This window comes from Monodelphis domestica, chromosome 2 (assembly GCF_027887165.1).
Source record: "Monodelphis domestica isolate mMonDom1 chromosome 2, mMonDom1.pri, whole genome shotgun sequence".
Lineage (NCBI taxonomy): Eukaryota > Metazoa > Chordata > Mammalia > Didelphimorphia > Didelphidae > Monodelphis > Monodelphis domestica.
Window position 1 is genome coordinate 269,668,669 of NC_077228.1, and position 26,135 is coordinate 269,694,803.

The following is a 26,135-nucleotide window of genomic DNA, read 5'->3' on the forward strand; positions in this document are numbered from 1 at the left end:
ATCACATCTTTTAATAAGTTGATATTGTTGAATTGGAAAAACACAGAACTATTAAATAGTCAGAAAAACCACTCTTTAATCAAGGAAAAAGGGATTCAGTGTAATAGTAGGCCTCCCCATAGAGTTGTGCCAACACCCACACAGAGTATGAGGATTGAACTCTGGATGCTCTGCACACTGACCCCTGGGAGAGCCAACCACTAGATTGACAACTCCAAGGAACAAAAGAATCTGGGGAACCCAAATACCATTTGGGATAGATCCAGGGGCAGGGAAAGATGACTGACATTACTATAACTACAAAGAAAATGGGAGTTCAAACTATGCTGACAGTACATAATCAAGCTTGGGAAAAGAATCATAGCAGAGGCTAGGGTGTAAGGCTACCTACAATGGATACTAAAAGGATGGCCCCTGCCCAGGTGTGAGTCTTCTTGGGAAAGGGTCTCTAATACAATAGGTTTGAACTCTTCAAAAGCTTGTGATCAATTTCCATTTTGGGGGGAAGATTTGGATGTGTTTACTTGTTTGTTATCTGTCTCCTCTGTAGTCTGGATTTTTTTCTTCATAAAAATTATCCAAGGTCAGTGCCTTTCTCTTGTTCTTTCTGGTGACTGAAGGTTGTATTTCTTGGGCATTTCTAGCCATTACTATGCTGGTTTTTCCTTCCCTTCTTAGCCAGAAGTCTGATTGAGGAGGGCAGGCTCTTTGTGTATGGAGCTAAGGGGTGGGGTTTTTGCCTGAGGCTACTTTTCGAGTCTCCATAACTTCTACTGTGTGCCACCCCTCTCTGCTCTATCTCTGCACCCAACTGTACTCTTCAAGGCTAGCTGCTCTCAGGGGTAAATCCCTGGTGTTCTTAGCTCTCAAGGCTTGCGTTTGGTGGGAGCTATTTCACCCCCTTCTAGTGTGGAAATGCCCAAATCTCATGTACCTTCAATACTGCGTCCTACTGTGAAGTTCCTTTGTTCATCTGAACTTGTTTTTTTTTTTTAATCCTTTTGAGGTATTTTGTATCAGTGAGTGGTGAGGAGAGGAAGAGTCTTGCTTCTACACTGCAGCCATGTTAACCCAGAAGTCTCTCTGATACAATCTGGAAGATTAAATAAGACAAAAAAAGGATACTTAGCATATGCTTAGCTCCACCTAAATGGGATTGTCATTTACCTTAGGGTACATTATTCAGTCTGAAATGGATTCTCATGGGAACAGGGAACAAGTACAAGCTTTGGGGTGTCCAACTTACAAGCTAGTCCATAAACTTGGGGTTCATCAGATCTTACTAGGCTACAAGTTTGGGATTTCTAGATTCCATGTTGACAATGTTAAATTCTTATATACTTTATACTCATTTTTTGTAATTCTCAAATTCAGTTTGACAAGCATTTTTGTTACGTCTAATCATTCAAATCTGTAATCATTATGCATTGTAAGTCTTAATAAATAATCTTTTCACTATAAGTTTTGTATATTCTTAAATTTTTGCTAAAATTTTATTTTTAACTAGTAACCAATTATCACAATGAATGAATTTACACTGTACCATCAGTACATATTAAAATCCTTAGCAAAATTTTAAAGTTATATATAACAATCTTTAATATTAAATATAATTGAAAAGCAGATCAAATTATGTATGAGCCATTTGTGGGATCAGATCTCCCTTTTTGTTTTTTAAATGTGTAGTAGTAGTAGTAGTAGTAGTAGTCTCTTGGTAACTGAGGATGACTATTGTTTTGTGTGGTTTTGTGCACAAAGACACTTGTGCATGAAGATTTAAGTGGAAAAGTCGATGCACAGAGACAGTCCCACTCTCTCGGCATTGTAAGCCTGGGTCCAGTGGCACGAAAAGTCATTACATCTGGAGACTTCCTCAGCTGCATTGGATGGCCGTGTTGTCTTTTGTGCTCCAACATGCCCTAAGCATTCCACAGTGCCTTGCTGCGTCGCCCTCTCAGCCATTGAACCTTCTTGTTGGTTTCTTCTGCCTGTTCCGCCGAAGCAGTAAATGTGTATTCTAATGGATAAACTATGGTTTGCTTAGTTGAGCTTTTTAGAGAAAGGGCCATGAGTTTTGGGAAAAGTGAAAAGTATTTTTTGGCTTCTCAAAACTGCTTCCTGCTGAACTGGTGCAGCGTAGATGATTTGCTCTGGGCATATGATTTTCTCAAGGTCCAATCTCTATCTAAAAGGACCTAATTATAAAATATAAGGCAATTGTATTGTTTTAATAATTTTGAATTAAATTTTCACTAGCATCAGTATGATTAATGGTAGGTTGAACTCACAGTTGTTTAAAGCAACTTTTTCACTCGGGTAAGCACTGAGTTAGATTTATGGCTTCGACTAACTAGGAAAGTTTGAGCAGCAAACTTCAGAGTGTTTTTAAGCAAGAGCTGGATAGATAGTAACAACCATTACTTTCCAGGTAGCTGTCTGAAAATAGTTTAGCTGGTTTCTTTACACATTCTAAAGGCTACAAAAAGGTACCACAGATAGTTAAGTAACATCAATACTAAACATATGAAACAAATGGCATAGTATCTAAATGTTCTTTCATCAATAAAAGAGGGGAAGAGCAGATAAATTTAACATATAAGTAAAAAACTAGAAAACCTACAAATTAAAATCCTTTAAATTTATACCAAAATAGAAATCCTGAAAAATCAAAGGAGAGATTAGCAAAACTGAAAGCAAAAAAAAAATTGAATTAATAAATAAAGCTAGGAACTGTTTCTTTAAAAAAATCAATAAAATAGATTAGTCATTAGCTAACTTGATATAAAAAAGGAAAAAATGAATTCACAACAAATGAAGAAATTATTAGAAGCTATTTTGTCCAAATATATACCAACAAAACTGACAGTCTCAATGAAATTTATGTTTCTAAAAATATTAATTTCCCAAATTATCAAAACTGGAAATAGAATATGCAAATAATCCTGTTAGAAAAGTAAATTTATTGAGCCACAAATGAACTCCCAAAGAAAAAATCTGAGGCCAAATGGATGTACAATTGATTCTACTAAACGTTTAAAGAACAATTAATTCCAACACCAATTAAACTGTCTGAAAAATTGGGAAAAGAAGATGTTCTACCAGATTCCTTCTATCACCTAAATATAGTCTTTGATATTTAAGCCAGGGAAAGAGTCAAAATGGAGAGAGCAATAAACCTAATGAATATTGATACAAAAATTTCAAATTAAATATTAGTACGGAGAGTACATACAGTAGCATCTCACAGTTTTGTACTGAAATTGCAAGGTTGTTTCAATATTAGGGAACCTATAAACAATTGTAGGGTTTCAGGTATAAACAAATCATGAAAGTATTAAAAATGCATTCAATAGTATAAAGATTAAAATTTAGGGGAGACTGAGGCAGGTAGAAATTAGTTTCTCTCTGTAAGGAGTATTATATTTTTAGAGGTTTATTAAAGATTAAAGAAAATACAGAATAAGAAAAAACACGTGCCTAGGCCAGAGGCCTAGACAAGATAACCTACATTATGGAAAGAGCCATGTCTGCCCCAAAACGGAAGTCCAAGAGAGAGAACAAAAGCTTTTGCAATCAGGTTAAATATCTTCTCGATCTTGGCCCAGGTGAGATTACAAAGCATTCTGGGGAAGTGGAGCCTGTGGGCATTGAAGTCCTGTATTCCAGTCCATTTTTACATTTCCCCATTTGATTGTTGTTGGGGGGCGAAGTTTCCCTAAAAAGGATCATGAGAATATAATCAACTGAAACATTACAGTAATTTGAGGATAAGAGAAAAAAAAAGAACAAAACCAATAACTGCTGCACGAATTGACAAAAAGCCAGCTAGGGGGCAGTCCCCTTTTGGCATGAAAGTATACATACAAATAAATGTTCAATCAACTACACCCAAAGTTCAATTTTTTGTGCAGCTGGCTGGTCTGGAGGCTTCTTTATGGTATCTTCTCCAACAGTTCAGTTCTGGATTCAGAGAGGTAGCATCTTCTTTACCTAAAATTCTTCTCAAAAGGAATTTAAACTTTGCAATTTAAATAATGATATTTTTTACATTCCTCCCCCCCCCCCCATTAAGAGGGTGATTAAAAAAACAGGATCACTTAGGGATGCATGGCTGAGGTATGAGGTATATGAATCAATTGATAAGAGAAATCAACAAAAACATTAGAAAAATCCAAATGAAAAGAAAAATTTCTGGTTGAAAATATAGACTATCAAAGTCTTATGTGTAAAAATTCCAAGTAAAAGAAAAATAAATCTATAACAGGTCCTTGAATCAAGGCCCAATCAAAATGATCTAAGCAATGATGTATTTACTCAGTCAGTGGCCAGGACTACAGAAAGATACCACACTATGAAAGGCAGAAAAGGGGACCAGATTATCAGAGCCAAGGTTTTGGAGATACTCGTCTGTGAGTATCTTCAGAGTGAGTGTGGACACAAGGAAAGCCTATGTCGTGACAAAAGTTAAACACAGTAACCTTGAGTCTTCACACTAGGTTCAAGACCTTTGTATTGGCCTAGAAGTGCATCAATCCATCCTGGATGGGCTTTTCTTTGGCTCTGTGCAATGGCTCTTATGTGTATATCTTGTCCTGGAATCAGATTGAATCAATAAGCAAAGTCCCATAATTTTTAAAATAATTAGTGGCATCATTTTTATAGTCTTCTAGCTTTTTGGGTATGCATTAGCAAATGTACCTTAAACTTATATTACTGAAAAGTCAAAAGGTTAAAGAAAATCTTAATGCTGGTGACGAGCTTCAAATATAAAAAGGAGAGAAAAAAACAAATAATATATTGCACATGCAAGAAAAATATAACAATAAAAGAGCTTTAAAAAATTAAAAAATATAGCTTATAATCATTGACACATTGTGTCAGCTAAGAAAATAAATATTACAAGGCTTTCTTACCAAAAATGAGATCCATTTCCTCTTTATGTGGCCATGCTCCACTGTGAGTAGAAGGCAAATGAATTGAACAAGGTAACAATTTTTCATTTTTAAAAAATAGTATTACAAATATATAGTTATCAATATCCCCAAAATTCTCAATAGCCCAATTAATTACAATAGCAAACAATAACACTACATATTTCACATAAGTTGCTGTGTGGCATTTTTAAAACCTATGAATTGATGGACATTTGTCACAATTTTTACAAACGTAGCAATCTTTTAACCTTGGTAATAAACATATTTTTTAAACAAAGTAAAACTCATCTTGGGTTAAGAACATAATCAAGAAATCTATATATCATTCTGGTGCAGGTAAAGTAATGAGCTGAAGAGTATAAGAAAAGGGGTGCTCCTTTTTTGGAGGCTTTTTTAGGGGTACAAATACCCTGAGATTAACTGCCCCAACTTCATTCATATATTTAGAAATGCGGGAAGGTTGGGGGTTATAAATAAATTTCACTTCAGCTACTGTAATGGGCCTTACCTCGTGGTAGGGGCAGGCAAAAATGACCAGAGATTGTTAAAAAAATTACAAAAATCATATTAAAAAAACCCTTAAAATCATTGAGATATTTAGCATATTAAATTTTCCAAGGTTGTTATAGCAATTGTAACCAGTTCTGAAGTCCATCTATCTTCGGCAAAATAGAAAAAAAGCTGTTTTTTCATATGTGGTGTAAAAAATAGACTCGAATACAGGACTACAATCCCCATGAGCCTTTGCTCCACTTCCCCAGAATGCCTTGTAATCTCACCTGGGCCGAGATCGAGAAGATATTTAAGCAAAGGCTTTTGAAGGGCCCCTTTTTTGGACTTCCGTTTTTGGAGCAGAGGCATCTCTTCCATGATGTGAGGTTATTTTGTCTAGGCCTCTGGCCTAGGCACATGTTTCTTACTTGTATATTCTTAATCTTTAACCTTTAATAAACCTCTAAAAAATATATATTCCTTGCAGAGAGAAACTAATTTCTACCTGCCTCAGTCTCCCCCTCTCCCATAAATTTTAATCTTTACAGTGGGCTTATTCAATAATATTTGTTTAGCACAGTTATAGGGGAAAAACAACAGAATTTTAAAAGTAGTCAAAACTCAGTACATTAAAATGAACAGTATAACAGAATAATATCAAATCCAGTAATATATGAACTTAAAATCACAAAGTTATATTTTAAAACAATCAGGAAAAATGCAATAGAGTACAGAGATTTGTATAAACCATTGGAGTCTGAAATGCCTTAGAATATAGCCTTTAGTCTCTTCAAAGTTCCTTGGGGGTGTTTTTTTTTTCTTTTAATTATCCATTTAAATGTCTATTATCAGAAGGCAGAGTGGTAAGGGCTAAGCAATGGGGGTTAAGGGCCCCACAGCTGGGGAGTATCTGAGGCCAGATTTTAACCCAGGACCCCATGTCTTTAGGTCTGGCTCTCAGTTTGCTGAGCCACCCATTTGCCCCTTCAAAGTTAAAGTTGCACACAGGTGAAATCAATGAAATTACCAGAACAGTCAAAAGGTATCCTTTTAAATAGTCCATTGCTTTTTAGGTTCCTGCTTGAAAAATCTGTTTCTTCTCCTCTCCCTTTTTTCTCTCTCCCCTGCTACCATCAGCCCACGTGGCCAATAGTTACCAGCTGGTCCTGTGCGATCTGCTCCAAGGATCTGGGTGATGAGCTGGCTGGGGTGGGTCAGGCAGGGCTGGGAGATCGGGCACCAGGTGAGAGGCCAGCAGCAGGAACCAGAGCCCGAGTGGACCGCCAGGCTGGGCAGGTCCGGGAGCCAGAGTACTAGGTGAGGACAATTGGGGCTGTAGGCAGGAACTCCAGAAAGCAGGGCCGGAGCAGAGGGGACAGCTGGGGTGGGCAGGTGAGCTGCAATCTGTGAACAGGTCTGGATCTGGGGCTGAATGCCCGCAGGCAGAAGTGGCTGAGCCGGGTGGGGGCGTTATCTAACGGCTGGAACGAGTAGCAGCTTTGTGAGGGTAAAAAATAAAAACCTTGACCAGAGAAATGTGGCTTAAAATTTTTTTAGGCACTAGATATTAAAAGCTGAACTAAAGATCAGAAAAGAAATCAGAGGATTGAGAGTTTTTTCCCCATTAGGTTGCCAACTGTAAAGATTAAAATTTAGGGGAGACTGAGGCAGGTAGAAATTAGTTTCTCTCTGCAAGGAGTATTATATTTTTAGAGGTTTATTAAAGATTAAAGAAAATACAGAATAAGAAAAAACATGTGCCTAGGCCAGAGGCCTAGACAAGATAACCTACATTATGGAAAGAGCCATGTCTGCCCCAAAATGGAAGTCCAAGAGAGAGAACAAAAGCTTTTGCAATCAGGTTAAATACCTTCTTGATCTAGGCCCAGGTGAGATTACAAAGCATTCTGGGGAAGTGGAGCAAAGGCCTGTGGGCATTGAAGTCCTGGATTCCAGTCCATTTTTACAATAGCTGACTCATGACCAATGTGCTCATGTACCAGACTATTATGAATATATTTCTAATATTTCAAATAATTGATTTCTGAATACTTGGATTGAATTGGGACTCAAATCTTGTGATATTCCAACCTCTCCCCACGCCTGCAGTCTGAAGGTCAAATGAACCTCTGGGCTGGGCATTGGCCACTACATTGTCTTAGCCTCCATCTCTTTACCAAGCTGATGATAAATTCTGTACCATGTCACATGTTTAATTAACTATCTTCCATTCCCTATTCCATGAAACTTCAATAAAAAATGTTTTCACCTGTAGTTTTCTCTCTTTCATACCATCAGAGGAGCAATCGACAGGCTGGATGTTATGCTGATGAATCCTGAGTTTCTGTGTCTCATTTCCCTCTCTATGTCCTCCCTTCTTTAATCTTTAAACCCTTCAACCTATATTCCCTCATTCCCCAGCTTCTCTTTCAGGTGGTTAACCCATGTAAGAATATTTTGTAACTGCTGGACAGCTACAATAATTGACCATGTTCATATAACAAAGACAACAAAAATATTATGATTATATCGATAAATGCAGAAAAAAGTTTTGGCAAGATACAACAGCAAAAAACAAAAACAAAAACAAAACAACACTAGAAAGCTTAGGAATAGATGGAGCTTTCATTAAAATGATTAATATTTATCCAAAATCATGAAACAATATTATCTGTTTTGGATAAAAACTAGAGATCTTTTCAGTAATATCAAATGTAAATCAAGAATGTCTATTATGAACATTACTATTTAGTATAGCGCACAAAATGCTTGCTATGACAATGACAAAAAAGAGAAATTGAAGGAATAAGCTAGAAAAGAAAAGATAACAAAATTCATCTGGAGGAACAAAAGGTCAGGAATACTATCAAGGGAATTAATGAAAAAGTTGGAAGGAATTGGGATTAGAAGTATGAGATCTCAAACTATACTACAAGATCATAATTCTTAAAATAATATGGTACTGGGTAATAAAGAGAAAGATAGATCAATTTAACAGATTAGGTACACAATATACAGAAACAAACAAGCACAGAAGCCTAGTGTTAGATAAATCCAAAGATGTTAGTGACAGGGAAAAGCTCACTATTTGACAAATAATTTTGGGAATCCTGGGTAAACTGTCAAAAACTAAGTTTAGACTCACATTTCACATTATATTCCAAGAAAAGTTCTAAATTGATACATTATTTGGACAAAAGATGAAATTGTAAATTAGAAGAGCATGGAATAAATTACCTATCAGAGGTATGCATGGGGAAGAAGAGTTCACGATCCTAGGTTCACAGAAGGTAAAATGGACAATTTTTATTACATAAAATTGAAACGTTTTTACACATAAAAAAACAACACAGCTAAAATTAGAAAAGCAAGAATTGGGGAAAATCTACACAGCAAGTTTCTCTGATGAAGGTCTCATTTCTAAGAAATATAGGGATCTGATTGTACTGTAAAAAATGATGAAGGGGATGATTTCAAAGAAACCTGGGAAGACATGTATGAACTAATGCAAAATGAAGTAAACAGAACCAAGGCAATATTATAGCAACAAAAACATTTTAAAGACAAAGAACTTTGAAAGATTTAAGAACTTGGATCAATGCAATGACAAATCACAATTCCAAAGGATTCATATGAAAACATATTGCTTGTTTAAATTTCCAGATAAAGAAGTGATGGACTCACAGTACAGAATTGGTGATTTTTTTCTTTCTTTTTTGGACATGACTAATGTGGAAATGATCAACTGAATTTTTCTTTTTCTTTGTTGTTGGTATTTTGTTTTGCAATATGACTAATATAAAAATGAGTGAACATATAGAATCTATATCAAATTTTTGCCATCTCAAAAAGGGGAGAGAGGAGTGAGGGAGAAAAGTTGGAACCCAATTTTTGAAGAAAAAAAAAGGAATGTTAAAAAATTTGCACTTAATTGAGAAAAAATATAAAAGAAAAAATATATTTCCTACCCATGGTCTCTATCTCTACAGGTGAAATTTTTTTTTTTGTAATTAAGAACATCCTACCTGTTCAGTAAAGCTCATATGCATTTAATCTATTTTTCAAACCTTTCCTTTTAGTTCATTAGGGGCAACTTCTTTATTTCAAGCCTCTAATTAAAGGTTGGAAATTCCTTATACCTCCCCCTAAACCTCTTCTTGTGCCCTCAAATCTAGGAGTGGATGTGGGGAATGTTGTTGGAGGTAGTTCTGACAAGAAATCAGGCTGTATGAGTCTGTAGTAGCTCATTTTTTCCATCCTCAGTCCAAAAAATTCTCTGCATCTCTGAAACAAATTATTGGGAGAAGCGGGTGGAATGGGGAGAGGCAAGAAGAACAACAGAAAGCTAAGAGCTACAAAACATTGCTTTCCACCTCTACCCTCTGATTCATCTTCCTTCTTTTATTATGTACAGTAGCTGGCAATAAAGTCTCTTGGGCTTCTAGATGCCTTATGTTGACAAAAACAAATTCAAAAGTTTAAAAAAATCATAGTAGCATTATTTCTGAAAATTATACTAGAAACAAAATATGTGCCTAGTGTACTAGCTGGTTATCAGGAACCAAAGCTTGACAGGTCTCTGAAAGGGAGGAAACAGATAAAAAGAAACACTACTTCTTCTCCCAGACAGAGCAGCCTCAGAGAAAGTGAATTTGGATCTATGTTCAGAGCTAAAGGGTAAGAGAAAATCCCCTTCAATTTCTGGTTTCTGTCTCTTCTCTGGATGATTATTATCTTTGTTCCTCTCAGTACAATTGAAGAATGAGATGTTTAGTTCTTTGGTAAGTTATAAGTTATATTTATTGGTTGACAAGTCTGGAATGGCAGGTTAGGGAAGAGGAAAACAGGAAGCCCCTATTCTATTTTCTACCTAAAGTTTCTTCAGGCTTGAGGCTCAGGTCTATGGACCTAAGTCCCAGAAGACCTTAGGATCTTTGTGGAGTCAGGTTGGTGTAATTTTCCAAGATAGAGATACAGCTTTGAAGGAAAAATCTTTGAGGTAGACAGTCTCTTGCCTTCCCCAAAGGGAAAAAGTCTCTATCCACCACTTATAAGGAAAGATGGTTAATCTGGGTCTCTTCAGATCAATGAGGGATGGTAACAGGATAAGATCAGTGAGATTTCTTCTTCTACTCTCAGTTCAGAAGGGACAAAAAGGTACTTTCCCAACTGCCCACCTTCTTTTCTTAGCTGAAGATTCCAGTCCCATCTCCCATTGGCAGCCAAAGTTCTATTTCCTTCTTGCATGAGATTTCATTGTAAAATCCAGTCTTTGCAATATATATTGTATCTCTCTTATCCACACGAGCAAGATGTATGAACAATGAATGTAAAGTAATATTACCTCTTGCTAAGAAGTGATGAATACAAAAATATATAGAACGAAGAAAGCACAGCCAAAGGAAATATATTATCTGTATAGAAAATCCAGAGTTTTGTTGCTATACAACAAAGTCAGAAATGTAGTCTGTTGTCTTTCCTGTTTGCAATCTAATTAAGAGCATCATGTGATTTAGGCATAAAGGGTGATGCCATAAGTAAATTAGGGGAACATAGAATAGTTTACTTGGCAGATCTATGGAGAAGGGAAGACTTTATGACCAAACAAGATAAAGAACATTATGAGATGTAAAATAAATAATTTTGACTATACTAAAATAAAAAGGGTTGGTACAAACAAGCCTAATGTAACCAAGATTAGAAGGGAAACAACAAACTGGGGGGAACATTTTATAAAAAAAATTCTCTTATAATGGTTCAATTTCTCAAATCTATAAATGTAAGGGAACAACAAGCCATGATGTTTTGACACAGTCATTCATGGAAACCAGAGGCTACAAAGCAACCCTCAGGAAGGATGGAGACATCCACTCAGCCCTCCTCTGTGTGACTTCTCTCACTAACATCCCTTATAATTGGAATTGCTAGGATCATTGTTCTCTCCTTAGCTTTAGGAAAAATAATATGAGAGCAAAATACTTCCAGGATTAATACTAATGTTCCACATTATCCCCCCAGAATATTACCAAAAGATCATCAAACCTAAAAGACTCTTATGGGTTCACTTTTTTTTTTAACCCTTACCTTCTGCCTTGGAGTCAATACTGTGTATTGGTTCCAAGCCACCCAGATGCCCCCTTATGGGTTAACTTCTAACAGAGCTGTACTCAAAATTCTTCACCCCCATGTACAGGCCAGGAACAAGTTCTCCTAAGCCAGCACATCAATCACCCTAGGGAGAGGCCAGTATGCCATGTCTTAGTGACTTGTTTTGCCAACTAAAATCTGTCTTGGAAACCCCCAATGTAGTATTAGAAAAATGATATTTAAAACTGGATTGTTTCTGTTATCCTTTGATTCCTCAACTTGGCAACAGTGTTTTGGTTGTCTTCTAAGACATCCTGATTGATTATCTATTTTATTAAAAGTAACAAATTATTTTTCTTTGATTGTACACAAGCCCAAGCACCTCACAGGTTAATGAAAGAACTGACCTCTAGATATGCCACCTGTGATGAAATAATTTATCTTTTGCAAAAGTTTTGTGTATGCTGTTAGAATCAATAGTAACGATTTAAGTATATAGAAAGATTACAGAATGTTAATCAAGTGATCTGTTAAAAGTTAATGTAAGGGGGGGCAGATGGGTGGCTCAGTGGATTGAGAGCCAGGCCTAGAGATGGGAGGTCATGGGCTCAAATCTGGCCCCAGACACTTCCCAGCTGTGTGACACTGGGCAAGTCACTTAACCCCCATTTCCCAGACCTTACCACTCTTCTGCCTTGGAATTGATTCCAAGACGGAAGGTAAGGGTTGTAAAAAAAAAAAAAGTGAATGTGATCACCTATGCAATTATCTGCATTGAACATGTATGTTGAATAATGTAGCTGTGGACCAAGAAAATATGTAACCATTGACGGGTATAAAAATAAACATAACTCTGGGCCAGACAGAGCAGTTCTGTGCAAAGCCTGTCCCAGGCTGATACTCTCAACTGTCTTCCCATCACTCATTTATGCCTTTTGTAAAAATTAAAATTTAGGGGAGACTGAGGCAGGTAGAAATTAGTTTCTCTCTGCAAGGGGAAAATCCATAGCTAATGCAGAAATTATTAATAAAGTCCTTTCTGCTCTTCAGCTGCCTGAAGCCCTAGCTGTAGTGCATTGCTCAGCCCATATAGGTGGCACCGACCCTGTCTCTAGGGGAAATGACCGAGCAGATGCTGCTGCAAAGCTAGCAGCCATAGAAGGGCCTGAATTACTTTTAACATTAACAACTACTGATGACTCAAATTTATCACTTTCCTATAATGAGAAGGAAGTGGAAAAATGGAAACAAAAATTCAAGACAAAACAGATCAATGGAGTTTGGGTGTCATCTGAAGGAAAACCCCTGCTCCCTAGAAGTTTCTATCACCAAATTTGCCAATTTGTTCATAATAATGGCCATTTTGGTACCCAGGGCATCGTGGACTCTGTTAAGAGAGTATGGATAGCCCCTGGTATAACTACCATAGCCTCTAAAGTGTGTTCTGCCTGCTCTACCTTCCAGGTATATAACCAACATGCCTTTCGTGGCAAAGCCTTTGGTGGGCGTCCTCTGGCTTACACACCTTTTGAGCACCTGCAGATAGATTTTATAACAATGCCAAAGGCTGGACAATATAAATTTTGTCTGGTCATAGTAGACCAACTGACCAGATGGCCGGAAGCATTTCCTACAGCCCAAGCCACAGCAGCTTTTGTTGCTAAGGTGCTTTTAAAAGAAATTATTCCTCGCTTTGGCCTGCCAGCATGTATTGATTCTGATAGGGGGAGCCATTTTACTGATTCTGTTCTAAACCAGATATATTCTTTCTTGGGGATAACTCCCAAATTCCATGTTCCATATCATCCCCAGAGTTCAGGCCAAGTTGAGAGGATGAACAAAGAACTTAAAACTATGATTGGAAAATTATGCACTGAGACCCATTTAAAATGGCCTGAAATTCTGCCTCTGGCCCTATTTTATCTTAGAAGCAGGCCTAGAGGAGATTTACACATCTCACCATTTGAGATGCTTTTTGGACATCCGCCTATACAGACTAAGCCTTTCTCCCCGGCTTATACATCGCTATTAGGGGGAGATACTACTATTGCTTCCTATATACAGGAATTACAGCACAAACTGTGTGAGCTACATGAATCCGGAGCTGCAGTACAAGTCAGACCACTAAACTTCTCACTTCACGACCTGAACCCAGGAGACAACGTATATATAAAGAACTTCCAGGGTACAGGAGCAACCCAGCCCTCCTGGGAAGGACCATTCCAAATATTGTTAACTACTCCAACAGCTATAAAGGTTGGAGAAAAGGACTCTTGGATTCACTGCTCACATGTAAAGAGCATCTTCTGTTGAGACTGATTGACTGTATCCTATACATGCATTGGAGATAACTACCCATTGACAAGCGGAACTGTTTTATTTTGCTTTTGACACATTGAATTCCTGAATTTATTTTTTCTTTTGTCCTTTTTCTCTTTTCCTTTTATTATTATTATTCTTTTATTAAAATATTTTATTTTTTCCCTTTTTCCCATATCTATGTACTTAAGGTACATACAATCAATATTAATTTTTATTCTACAATAATATTAGTTTAAATATATATATATATGTATATATATATATATACTTGCTATTATTATTAATATGTACCCAAACAGCTTTAGACTATGGGAACCTGCCATTTATTGATAATTGTCATGGGACTATGATTAATGTTTGTGTCTGATTCTAGAAACAGGATCAAAAAGGAGCACAGAGATAACCTGGATAATGCCAAAAGAGCTCACAGGTCTAAAAATCAAAGACCAATCCAGGTAGGATTAATGCATTTCTAAGCCAATACTAAGGACTTGAACCTAGTGTGAGACTCGGGGTTGAGACACTTGACAGACGTGTAGATGTAGGCCTTCCTTGTATCCACACTCTTTGTGAAAATACCTACAGACAAGTACCAAAGGTTGGCTACCATCCTGGCTCCCTCTATCCCTGAGAATGAAGGTAAAATCAGACGAGGGAATGACACTTCCCTACATATAAATAAAGAATCTGGTCCTTTTTTCTCTCCTATAGTATGGCAACTTCCTGTAGCCTTGGCTGCAAACGGGTAAGTGAAATTTGCTGCATTCTGTCCTACAGACTTGTGGGATTAGAAATTACTTAACTGGACCCTAATACAGGGGCCTGTGGAAATTTTTTTTTTATTCTTGCTTTCTAAAAATTTTGTATATATAGATTTTTGATATTTTGATACTGATTTTGAATTCTTCTTTAATATAAATATATGTATATATAAAGGGTCTATATTTTTTCCTTATTTTTTCCCCTTTTTCTTCTTTTCTTCTTTTCTTCTTTTGTTTTTTATTTTTTTTTGTTTTCATTTTTGTTTTTGTTTTCCTTTTGAATTAACTCACATACCCCCACAACTGAACCTTGCATCCTTAGCTGGACTCAGTGTTTTTTCAACGCTTTCTTCAGGGGGGATTGTATTTCATAAAATCCAAGACTTAAATTTTTTTTGAGATAGATCTTCAAAGAAGAAGCTTGCTAACTAACTGAATCCAGAGAATGAATTGTTTGCAGAAAGATATCTAAACCTTTTTACTACAGGAAGATCCAGAATGAACCTTGGGGTGCGGTTGATTGAACATTTTTTTTGAATGTAAACTCTTATGCCAAAGGGGACTGCCCCCTAATTGGCTTTTGTCAATGTGCCCCGCAAAACATTGGTTTGCTGTCTTTCTCTCTCCTCTATTTCCCCATATCTACAACTATTATAGTTTTCCTCTTAGAGGGCAAAAATTTTATATACACTTGCAGTTAGAATTTTTCAGGTGCAGTACACTTATGTTAGTGATCAATTGGGGAGAATAGTCCCCCAATCATCATCATCAGGGGGGATTGTGAATTCTAAAACTCTCCATCTTGCTTGTTCTAGCACAAAAAATTGTGCACACCCACACTACACGGGCATGTGCTAGTCAATGACAAATCAGAAATAACTAACTGCCCACCTGGGCTATCCTAAGCCAAGCTTGAGCCACCATTGGCCCTTGTGAGGCACAGGAAGTGATGGAGAAAGTAGCCTCTGGAATTCGCTCACTTCCTGTGGACAGGGCTAGACGCCAGTTGGTATTAGGAGCCTGAACAGGGAGGAGGCCCGCAGACAGCTTCCCTTCAGATCGGTCATGTGAGTCAAGGACTGATTCCTTTCTACCTTGGCCCTTTGGGCCTAATCTCCCTCTGCCTTGGTCAGAGATTGAGTAACCCCTTTCCTTTTTCTCTTCTCTCCTTCTCTCCCTCTCCTTTTCCCTACTCCCATTGTGATTAAACCTCCATAAACTCCATTCTGACTTGAGTGTTTCATTTTAGGAATTTCATAAATAAATTCCTTGGCGGCCATAGTTTTAATATTATAACAATCTTAAAAGGTGAAATTTTCACTATAAAACTTTGCTGCCATACCTATGTCTTGGGGACCCCTGAAGCCATGTATAGGGTGGGTCCCCAAGACCACGGCATATAAAGAACAGAGTCAAATTTATAATGAGGCAAGCCATTCCCCAACTGACAAATGGTTAAAGGATATGAGCAAGGAGTTTTCAGATGAAGACATCAAAGCTATTAATAATTATATGAAAAAATATTCTGTCACTCTTGATTAGATAAACGCAAATGAGAACAACTTTGAGGTACCACCCACACCTTTCAGATTGACCAATATGACAGTAAATTAAAGCATGAATGTTGGAGGGGATGTGGCAAAACTGGAATACTAATGCATTGTTGGTGGAGTCAAAGTATACCCTTTGATGTATGGTTAGGTATGATGTTAATACCACTCCTGGGTCTATACCCCAAAGAAATAAAAAAAGGGGGAGGTGGAAAGGACTCTTGTGCCATAAGAAATGATAAGCAGAATGATTTCAGAAAAAGTTGAAAAGTTTTGCAGGAGAATGTTCCAGGAGAACAATGTTCCAGGGGAGCATTGTACACAATAATAGCAATATTGTACAATGACCAACTGTGAAAGACTTAGTTACAATGATCTAGGACAATTCTGAGAGACTTATGACAAAGAATTCTTTGCTGTCCACCTTCAAAGAAAGAACTGTGGAAGCAGAAATGCAAATCAAAGCATACTATTTTTTCACTTCAGTTTATTTGTATTTGTATTTTGGGGTTTTGGTTTTATGTGAGTATTCTCTTACAACAATGACCAATATTTGTTGGGGAGGCTTCAGGTGACCCCCCCCCCCCCAGGGTTCCAGAAGGGTATCTTTTGCAAGGATACAAGACTTCAAAACTTAGCTTAAAAATAAAAAGAGAAATTTATTAATTTAGAAAGTAATGTTGAATCTGGCCAGGAGGACAGCATAAGTAGAAGACTACCTCCTAGGTAGAATAGCATAGATGGAAAGCTGTTCCCAGATGACATCAGTTCTGGGGTCTTTATACTCTTTACAACAGTAAAGACATGACTCTAGAGTGGTATGCACTGAGGCTTGGGGGGGGTTGGTCACCTGACTGGGGTCTGCTTGAAGACATAGGGGGTTACTCTCATAGTTTAGAGGGCAGATGGATGTCTGAGATACAACTTGATTATATCAAGGATGTATATCTCTCTATCTCAAATCTAAAGGATGATCTAAGGAGGATAATCCATCAGGGTCTTATCAAATTATCAGATATTTTGGGTTAGGAGTCACAAGAATGTAAGAGAGCAAAGGATTTCTCTGCTTACAGTTTGTCTGAAACACTTTTCTAGTTTTGGGGGTACAATGCCCACGTCATCTCCAAATGTTTTGCATGTTAATACTTCTTTAAACTTCTTAAAACTTCAAATTGCTTACCATCTCCAGGAGGGAGAAGGGAAAGGAGGGAAGGAAACAATTAGGATCTTACAATTTCAAAAATTGCACATGGAAAATTATTACATATAACAGGAAAAATAAAATCTCCCCCCAAAAAAGAGGATCATGGGAAAGAAATGGGCTCCATTATCTGTATGTTTGCATAGTTCCTGTGGGTTGGGTAGAGTAGAATCTCTGAAATAACTTTTAATGACAAGAATTAAAAGACATTTCTTAAACATAAGTCAGAGTATTGTTTACCATGGAGTTTTAATTAACAGCAGAAAAATTCATTTAAAAGAATAGATTTAATCTTAGGTTGACACATTCTGATAGGAGCTGAGTGTTATGACTCATAGCCCACTATTTTACCTTAAAAGGACTATAATCTCTTCTTGCCAAGAAGAGGATAGACACCATACTCCAGCATATGTCTCTAAAAAGCCTTCATAGCAGAAGTCCATCAGATGATACCAGGGAATAACTCAGTGCCCATAAAAACAGCAGAAGCAGAAAACACAAAGAGTGGAGAATTAGCATTCAGAACATCAGATAGCATCATGATGACATCACCTAAGGAAAGCATTAGGGGTATGAGTAATCTTGGTTATTTGTGGGTTCTGGTCATGCATAAACCATGTGTATATTGAAATAAAAATTCTTCCTAGATGGATGAGAGATGATAAAATACACCTAGGAACTTCCCCAGGGTCAGTAAAGCACAACTCTTGAAATTATTAAAAAAACAAGTTTAAGGGTAGGGAAATGATAAATACAGTCCTAAATCTATCTAGCTATAGCTCCTCCCACCAATCTATGCTCCTCCTCAAGAGGTTTGCTCTTCTGATCTTCTCAAGCCCTTCCTATACAGCTCTCTGCTCTTACCTAAGACCCCAAAAGCTATCTGACTATAAACTAACCTAATTAATATAGATTACCAAAAAGACAAAGAGGAAGGACTATCAGGTGTATTTGAGCCCTTACCTAAAGCCTGGAGTTGACTTCACTAGATAACCCAAAGTCCCAGGTGACAAACCCTTGGGATTACCTTGGTCAACTGGATTTCTGGCAGATGGGTCTCTGTACTTCAGGGAAAAAGCAGTCCACTCTAAGGCAAACTCTCAACCAAGGAATCACTATCTCTCCATGAGATTAGAATTGCTAAAGGAAAAATTTCCAGAGCAAAACCTCCTTTCAGTTCTGTCCAAACCAGGAGAGAGAATAATCATTAATGTCAGTACAAACTCCCACAATCCTTTTCTTCTTATCAGAACCCTTTCCCAAGGGCTTGTATCCAAATTATTCTCTTTTCCTCTTAAAACTAACCAATGAAATTTACTCTATCCCTTACATACTTTCTATAATATCCTCTATGTGGATGCACTGGCCATACAAGTTTGTGTTCCATGGATGTTCTCCAGTAATTGATTTTCTTTCTATGTATAACTTTTCCTTCTAGAGAAATTCATATTCATGTATTCACAGAAGAGGGAGAAATCTTTTCTTGTCATTTTATTTTTATGTAGTTTGTTTAAATTTTTATTTTGTTTCTGTAACTGCTTGCAGCCACAAAATATTATCTTCATGGGTGAGCACCTGAGAAGGGAAGTTGGAGACTGAGGGAAAATGGATGAAGGGGTTTAGAGATAAGAGAGAGGGAACATGAGGAAGAAAGAAAGTCTCAGAGACAGAAGGTTCAACAACAAGGGATTGATTCTGTGTGCATGCTCCTCTGATGGAGAATCAGGGATGGGTAGGTAGCTAATGGACATGTGACATGGCAGAGAATTTAATACTGGCTTGGTTAACAACCACAAGATCAAAGAGGAGGGGGCTAAGATAATTTAGGACTCAGTGCCCCACCCAGAGGTCCAACTGACCTCTGGACTGGAGGCTTAGGGAGTGGTCAGAATACCATAAGATCAGAGTTACATTTTGTTACAATGATTAAGTAATCAATCATGAGAAATATAACAATAAGTTTGTAACATTTATTATGATAGTTTTTTAATACATTAACAATATTTTCAAAATTAATTCATAACTAGATTCCCATAGTTTCATTTTGAACTAATGTGTTGTCTAATCAGCAACAGTAAGGACATTTCTAGTTTTGGGTAAATCTTGACTCATGTAGGACCTTTAACTTGGGGCAATGATTGTGAATACCCACACAAGAGGGTGTACCAGATGTTACATGAATAACTGATTGTGGGCCACAACCAACTCTCACAGGTTGGATCCCCCAAAAGATAATGACTCTAAATTCAAAGTATTCTGTGGTACTACATTTCCAACACCATAGATGATGAGCCCCATATCTCTAGGTAGAGGACAAATTTTTTTTTAGTATTTTATTTTTCTCCAATTAACATGTAAAACCAATTTAAACATTTTTAACATTTTTTTTTAGTTCCAGATTCTCTCCCTACCCTTGCTCTTCTGTGAGAGAGCAAGCAATCTGATGTAGATTTTACATGGATAAACATGTAGAATATCCATACTGGTCATTTTATGGGAGATGTCAAAGGGAAAAAAAAAGAAAAAAGAAAGTGAAATATAGTATGTTTTGGTCTACATTCAGACTCCATCAGTTCTTTCTCTGGAGACAGATGGCATTTTTCATCATGTCTTTGAGATGGACACAATTAATTTAAATCAAGGATATTTCTTGAATAGTAACAATATAAAAAAAATATCTTCCACATAAACCTGTGGTTTAGTTAGTTTTAGTAGTAGTCTCTCGGTAACCGAGGATGACGATTGTCTTTGTGCGTTTTCATCTATGGTGTATAGATGAGTGTGCACAAAGACACTTGTGTGTGAAGGAGATTTAAGTGGAAAAGTCGATGCACAGAGACAGTCCCACTCTCTCGGCGTTGGAAACCTGGGTCCAGTGGCAGGAAAAGTCATTAAGTCTGGAGACTTCCTCAGCTGCATTGGATGGCCGTGTTGTCTTTTGTGCTCCAACATGCCCTAAGCACTCCACAGTGCTTTGCTGCGTCGCCCTCTCAGCCATTGAACCTTTTTATTGGTTTCTTCCTTTCGGCCAAAGCAGACTTCACATGCTGGGTGAGCAAAGCCCTGGTTCACCAGGGGTCGACGACCCGATGGCTACCCTCACAAGGTTTAGCCGGCCTGTGGAAGCTGTGGCCTGGGGTGTGGCCACTGCTGCATGCTAGCAGCTACTGGGAGCCACAAGTGAGAGCTGGGTGTCAGGTGAGGGTCAGAGGCTGGAGAGCTGCCCTAAGTGGGCACGACAAGCCCTCCATACCAGAGATACTACCCCTGCCTGAGCACCCCATACACCCCTAAACCTGTGGTTTATTCTTCTAAAAATAGACACCGTGAAAAAAAATATGCATGGTGTTAGTTGGGAAAAAAAGATCCATATACAGTAATACATTAATAGAGAGACACCTATGTAGAGAATGTGTGTCCAAAGAAACTCATTCCATCTCTGCGGGACCCCAATATCTTCTTGTGATACACTCATGCTGTGCTTCATGGGATGCAATGTCTCTCCTCTCTGGATTACTCTCCTGGATCCTGTTCCAAGAGGGGCTTTTGCCTCTGATGCTTGGCTGTAATTACTACCAGCTTCAACTTAAAAATTAACTGAAATCTTGGCCCAGCATGCTGCTATGTTCTAATGGATAGAAGCAGAGATCATATATTAGGACTAATAGAAGTCTTAACTGGGATCTCATATACTGAACATGAAATTGGCACAAGGAGCAAGTTTTTGTCTTCCTTATCAATAATGCCCTGTTGTTCCATTGGAAGCTGCCACATGCTTCTTTCACTAAATGCTGTTACTAATATGTTTTGTTGTTGCTCAGGCCTGTTCCACTCTTCATGACCCCATTTGGGGTTTTCTAAGCAAAGATACTGGAATGATTTGCATTTCCTTCCCCAGCTCATTTTACAGATGAGGAAAATGAGGCAAACAGGTTAAGTGACTTGCCCCAGGTCACACTGAAAAGGAAATGTTATTAATTAGCTTGCAATTATACATATTCATTAGTTTAATTAATTTGTTAAGCTGAAACTGTTGACAGTGAATGATGATTCCAGTTATTAGTTGATTAAATAACAGTTTAAGTATTAATAATGAATAATCATAAGATTAAAGAAAGTAAATAATTATAATAAAATAATCATAGAGGTAGAATCATGTGTTAATCCTATTGATCTTTACTAGAAAGAAGGAATTGTAGGGGCAGTAAGGTGGCTCAATGGATTGAGAGTCAGGCTTAGAAATGAGAAGTCTTGGGTTCAAATTTGGTCTCAGACAATTCTTAGCTTTATGACTCTGGGTAAGTCATTTAACTCCCATTGCATAGTGTTTACCATTCTTCAGCTTTGGAACCAGTTCACACACCAACACACCTAAGATGAAAGGTAAGGGCTTAAAAATGTGTGCTGTTCTCCCATTCTACGAGTTCAATGCATTTGTAATCAGCTCCATCTCAGGCAAGAGTCTGTTGTAAGATGGTGATGTGATTACTGAAAAGACCTAGTAGAGGAGTTGTTCTGATATTGATTCTATAATATAGGCTGTACCTAAGCACAAACTTAGACCTAAGAACAGATGCCTAACCACAGATAACCTTCTTGTACCAGAAGAGAGAGAAGACTTGCCTGCTTTTTTCTTTAAAAAATTTTTCATTATTTATTATACTGGAAATGTCTTCAGACCCATTGACTCCATAGATAGTCTGCTTGGCTTTAGAAACTTGCTTACTATCATCATAAATTCATTTTGCTCAGATTTATTCCCAAAGCTTACGCACAACTAGTAAGTGTCTGAAGTCAGATTTTAACTCTGGAAGATGAGTTTTCCTGACTCCCAGTCTGGAACTCAATCTACTGTACCACCTAGCTTCCCTCCTACCAGTGGGAAGAATAAATATTTTTCAGGATTGTTGCTCTTTCTGATATATGTGTGCATATATCAAACTCATGGTCATGTTACTTTTTGGTTATTGTATTTTCTTTCTTTCTTTCTTTCTTTCTTCTTCTTTCTTTCTTTCTTTCTTTCTTTCTTTCTTTCTTCTTTCTCTCTTTCTTTCTTTCTTTCTTTCTTTCTTTCTTTCTTTCTTTCTTCTTTCTTTCTTTCTTTCTTTCTTTCTTTCTTTCTTTTCTTTCTTTCTCTCTTTCTTTCTTTCTTTCTTTCTTTCTTTCTTTCTTTCTTTCTTTCTTTCTTTCTTTCTTTCTCTCTTTCTTTCTTTCTTTCTTTCTTTCTTTCTTTCTCTCTTTCTTTCTTCTCTCTCTCTTCCTTTCTTTCTCTTTCTTTCTTTCTTTCTCTCTCTCTTTCTTTCTTTCTTTCTTTCTTTCTTTCTTTCTTTCTTTCTTTCTTTCTTTCTTTCTTTCTTTCTTTCTTTCTTTCTTTCTTTCTTTCTTTCTTTCTTTCTTTCTTTCTTTCTTTCTTTCTTTCTTTCTTTCTTTCTTTCTTTCTTTCTTTCTTTCTTTCTTTCTTTCTTTCTTTCTTCCTTCCTTCCTTCCTTCCTTCCTTCCTTCCTTCCTTCCTTCCTTTCTTTCCTTCCTATTTCCTTTATTTTATCCCCGTGACAAATTTACACATAAGTTTTCCATGGTTCCATGATTCATGTTTTCTCCCTTCCCTTTTCCTTCTCCCTCCTGGAGTTGACAAAGAATTCCACTGGGTTATACATATATTGTAGCATACCAGGTATATTAGCATATTGAAAGTATTATTGGTGTATCGATATTGTACCTTATGTGTGCATATATCAGACTCATGGTCATGTTATTTTTGATTATTGTATTTCAAAATCTTCAGTCCAAAGGACAAAAGAATTCTTGAGCAGGACATTATCTGCCACAGGGTCCTAGCTACCACCTAGTTAGACCACATTCCACACTAAGTTACATGTTCAATTAACCTCCTCCTCTTTGATTACATGATTGTCAATTGAACCAAAGTTAAAACCTATGCCATTTCACATGTTCATTAGCTACCTCCTACTCCATATTCCTAAACTTTCCAATAAAAGTTTTGGGACACATACAAATCACTCTCTTTGAGAAGCATCACCAGAGCATGCTGGATCCTTTGTGTTTTAACTCTTTGTCTCTGAGACTTTATTCCTTTGTCTCTCTCTCTCTTTATCTCTATAATCTCTTCATCCATTTTCTCTCAGTCTCCATTCTCCTCAGGTGTCCACCCACGAAAAAATTAAGTAGGAACTGTAGGTAGTTCCAACATGTATTATCACTCAAAACCACAAAAGACCTTGCTGAAGTCTTTTCAGGTCTCCTTTCCTCCTTTGATATCTATCTGCCATCCAGCTCTGATTTGTGAGTCCAAAAAACGGTAGTATTCATAGCAACCACACTCTGGTAAATCATCTGTATAGGAGGGTTAAATCTTGTTATGGGTAACTAACTCACTGGCCTCAGACTGATTGGTGAGTTAGGTGGATGTCTACTCTAAGCACATGAAGACTTCCCCTGGCAGAATGGATGAATGAGGACAATTTGCTCCAATGACCATGAAGGCAGTTGAAGTAGGTGCTATGGAAAGCTTAGAGTTTGGTTAGACATTGAAAAAGCCAAGGCCATCCACTGCATCCTAAACCATTAGCAGTGGTCTTGATTTTTGTCTTGCCCCTGGATGTGAATGTCTCTGGAAGAGAGAAGGAAGCTGATGACTTGGAGCAACAACTCTGCTTCACTTTGTAAAAATAATAGGCAAATTATAAAACTAATAGGCAATGAATTGATTGTTGATTATAAACTGATTTAGATATTCTGTTTGCTGTGCTTACAAAGTATATTCAGTTTATATCAGTGAAGTGAAGCTCATAAGTAAACTTCTCTTCATGGCCAGGTGCAAGGACACTAAAGAGACTCTTGTTATAAAAAATAAAATATTTATTGAAAAATAAGGATAAAAAGAATTTTGAACTCTAAGAGATTCTAACTCCACCCAAAGAAAACTCCTTGTTTCTGCAAGGAACCACTTCTCCTGTGTCCACAGGATACACTGATCCTTCTTGGTCTGACTAACCTAAATTTTTACTATTCTAAATAAACTAACTGTCAGAGGTTGATAACTTGGAGCTCATCTAAGATAAAGATCTGAGTGCCTTCTATCAAGAGGTTGACACTCAGAGTCTGTCTGAGAATAAGCCCAAGTGCCCTCTCCCTCCCCTTCTTTAGGCCTCTCCTAGTATTACATGTCCATTGCTGGCAAAGACATGTTGTTGCTGACCATTTCATCAACCTTGAATGGTGCTTGAATCATAATTTTACCCCAAGTGCCTATCTACGTTTCTTGGAAATATTCTCTCACCCTAATTCCTAGAATTCATATCCTGCATCAGGTGTCATCCTTGTTGCACTTTCCCAAAGACTGTGCCAGTCCTTTCCCAAGGACCCATCTCAAAGGAATGCTTTCATTCTTTGTGATCTGTACCTTTAAAAGTTGTGAGCATGCATGCAATAAACTGTATCTGCCTGCCATCAGCAAGGCAAAATCCTTTCAACTCCACACTGTCTGTTATCTTTGATTTTTATCTTTTCCCTTGCCCTTACTTACAGGCAAGGTCCTTCTAATTTCAACCTTTGTATTTTCTCTTATTATTTTTCCCCAACCTTACCAGTGGAACTCTGGTCTCAATACTGCCCCCCATGGAGGTTTTCTACAACTAACATTATTATCCTTATAATTCTTAACTTCATCTCCAATTTGTAAAAACAACAGAGGCCAACTGGCTGAGTCTCAGCAAGAACCAAGTTAGGACTCTGAGCCTTAATAGACTCAGAGTTCAAACCAAAGACCAGGTCTTTCTTTGGTCTACTCAGATATAAGCAATCGATCAAAACAGCAATAGATAGTCACTAGTGTTTCCCAAGTTGGAAAAAGAAAACACTTAGCTCCCTCAGGTCTTTCTCTCTTTTCCTTCTACCTTAGATAGATAGATAGATAGAGAGAGAGAGACAGACAGACAGACAGACAGACAGACAGACAGACAGACAGACAGAGAAAGCATAGCCCCAAGCCCTCAGAGAGAGTCTCATTCTGCCAACTGTCAGAGACCAACTGCTACAGGAAAAAACCATTAGATTTGAAACTGACAATCTGTCTCAGCTCTGTTTTAAACTCCAATTCTTTCTCAAGCCAGCTTCTCTACTTCTTATCTCTAACCTAATATAGCAAGACTTATTTTCTAATATCCTTGTAATTTTAAGTCTAATTCATGCACAAATCAAGACATCACTGAGCAATGTCATTGTTCCTCTTAAAAAAAACAAGGACAAACAACAACGTTCTGGAGGATCTTGCCTAAAAACCAAGCTTTTATTCTGTAATTACTCTCACTCTGGACTCAATTCTATTGTGAATTGAAACTCCAATTCTGGGTGGTCTAGCTACTCCAATTATTTCAAATTCAAATTGATTCAAACAAAGCCACTGAAAACTACATTCAAATATGTAGATTAATTCTATCACTTGAAGATTATTCCTATCTCCCAATCTCTACCAGTTGGGATTGTATGTCTATTCTAATTTTACCTTATTGCTATATAGCTAGCATTTTCAGAATTGAATATTGAATGATAGTGCTGATAATGTGTATCATTACTTCACCCCAATCTTATTGGAAAGGCTTCTAGCTTACCTCATTACAGATAATGCTTATTGATGATTTTAATAGGAGATATATTCTTAACCAAACAAGGAATAGTGGTAATAACAAACATTAAAATATATAACTTTGATTACATGAACCTGAAAAGCTTCTGCCTGAAATTAGCATACTTAAGATAAAAAGAGAAG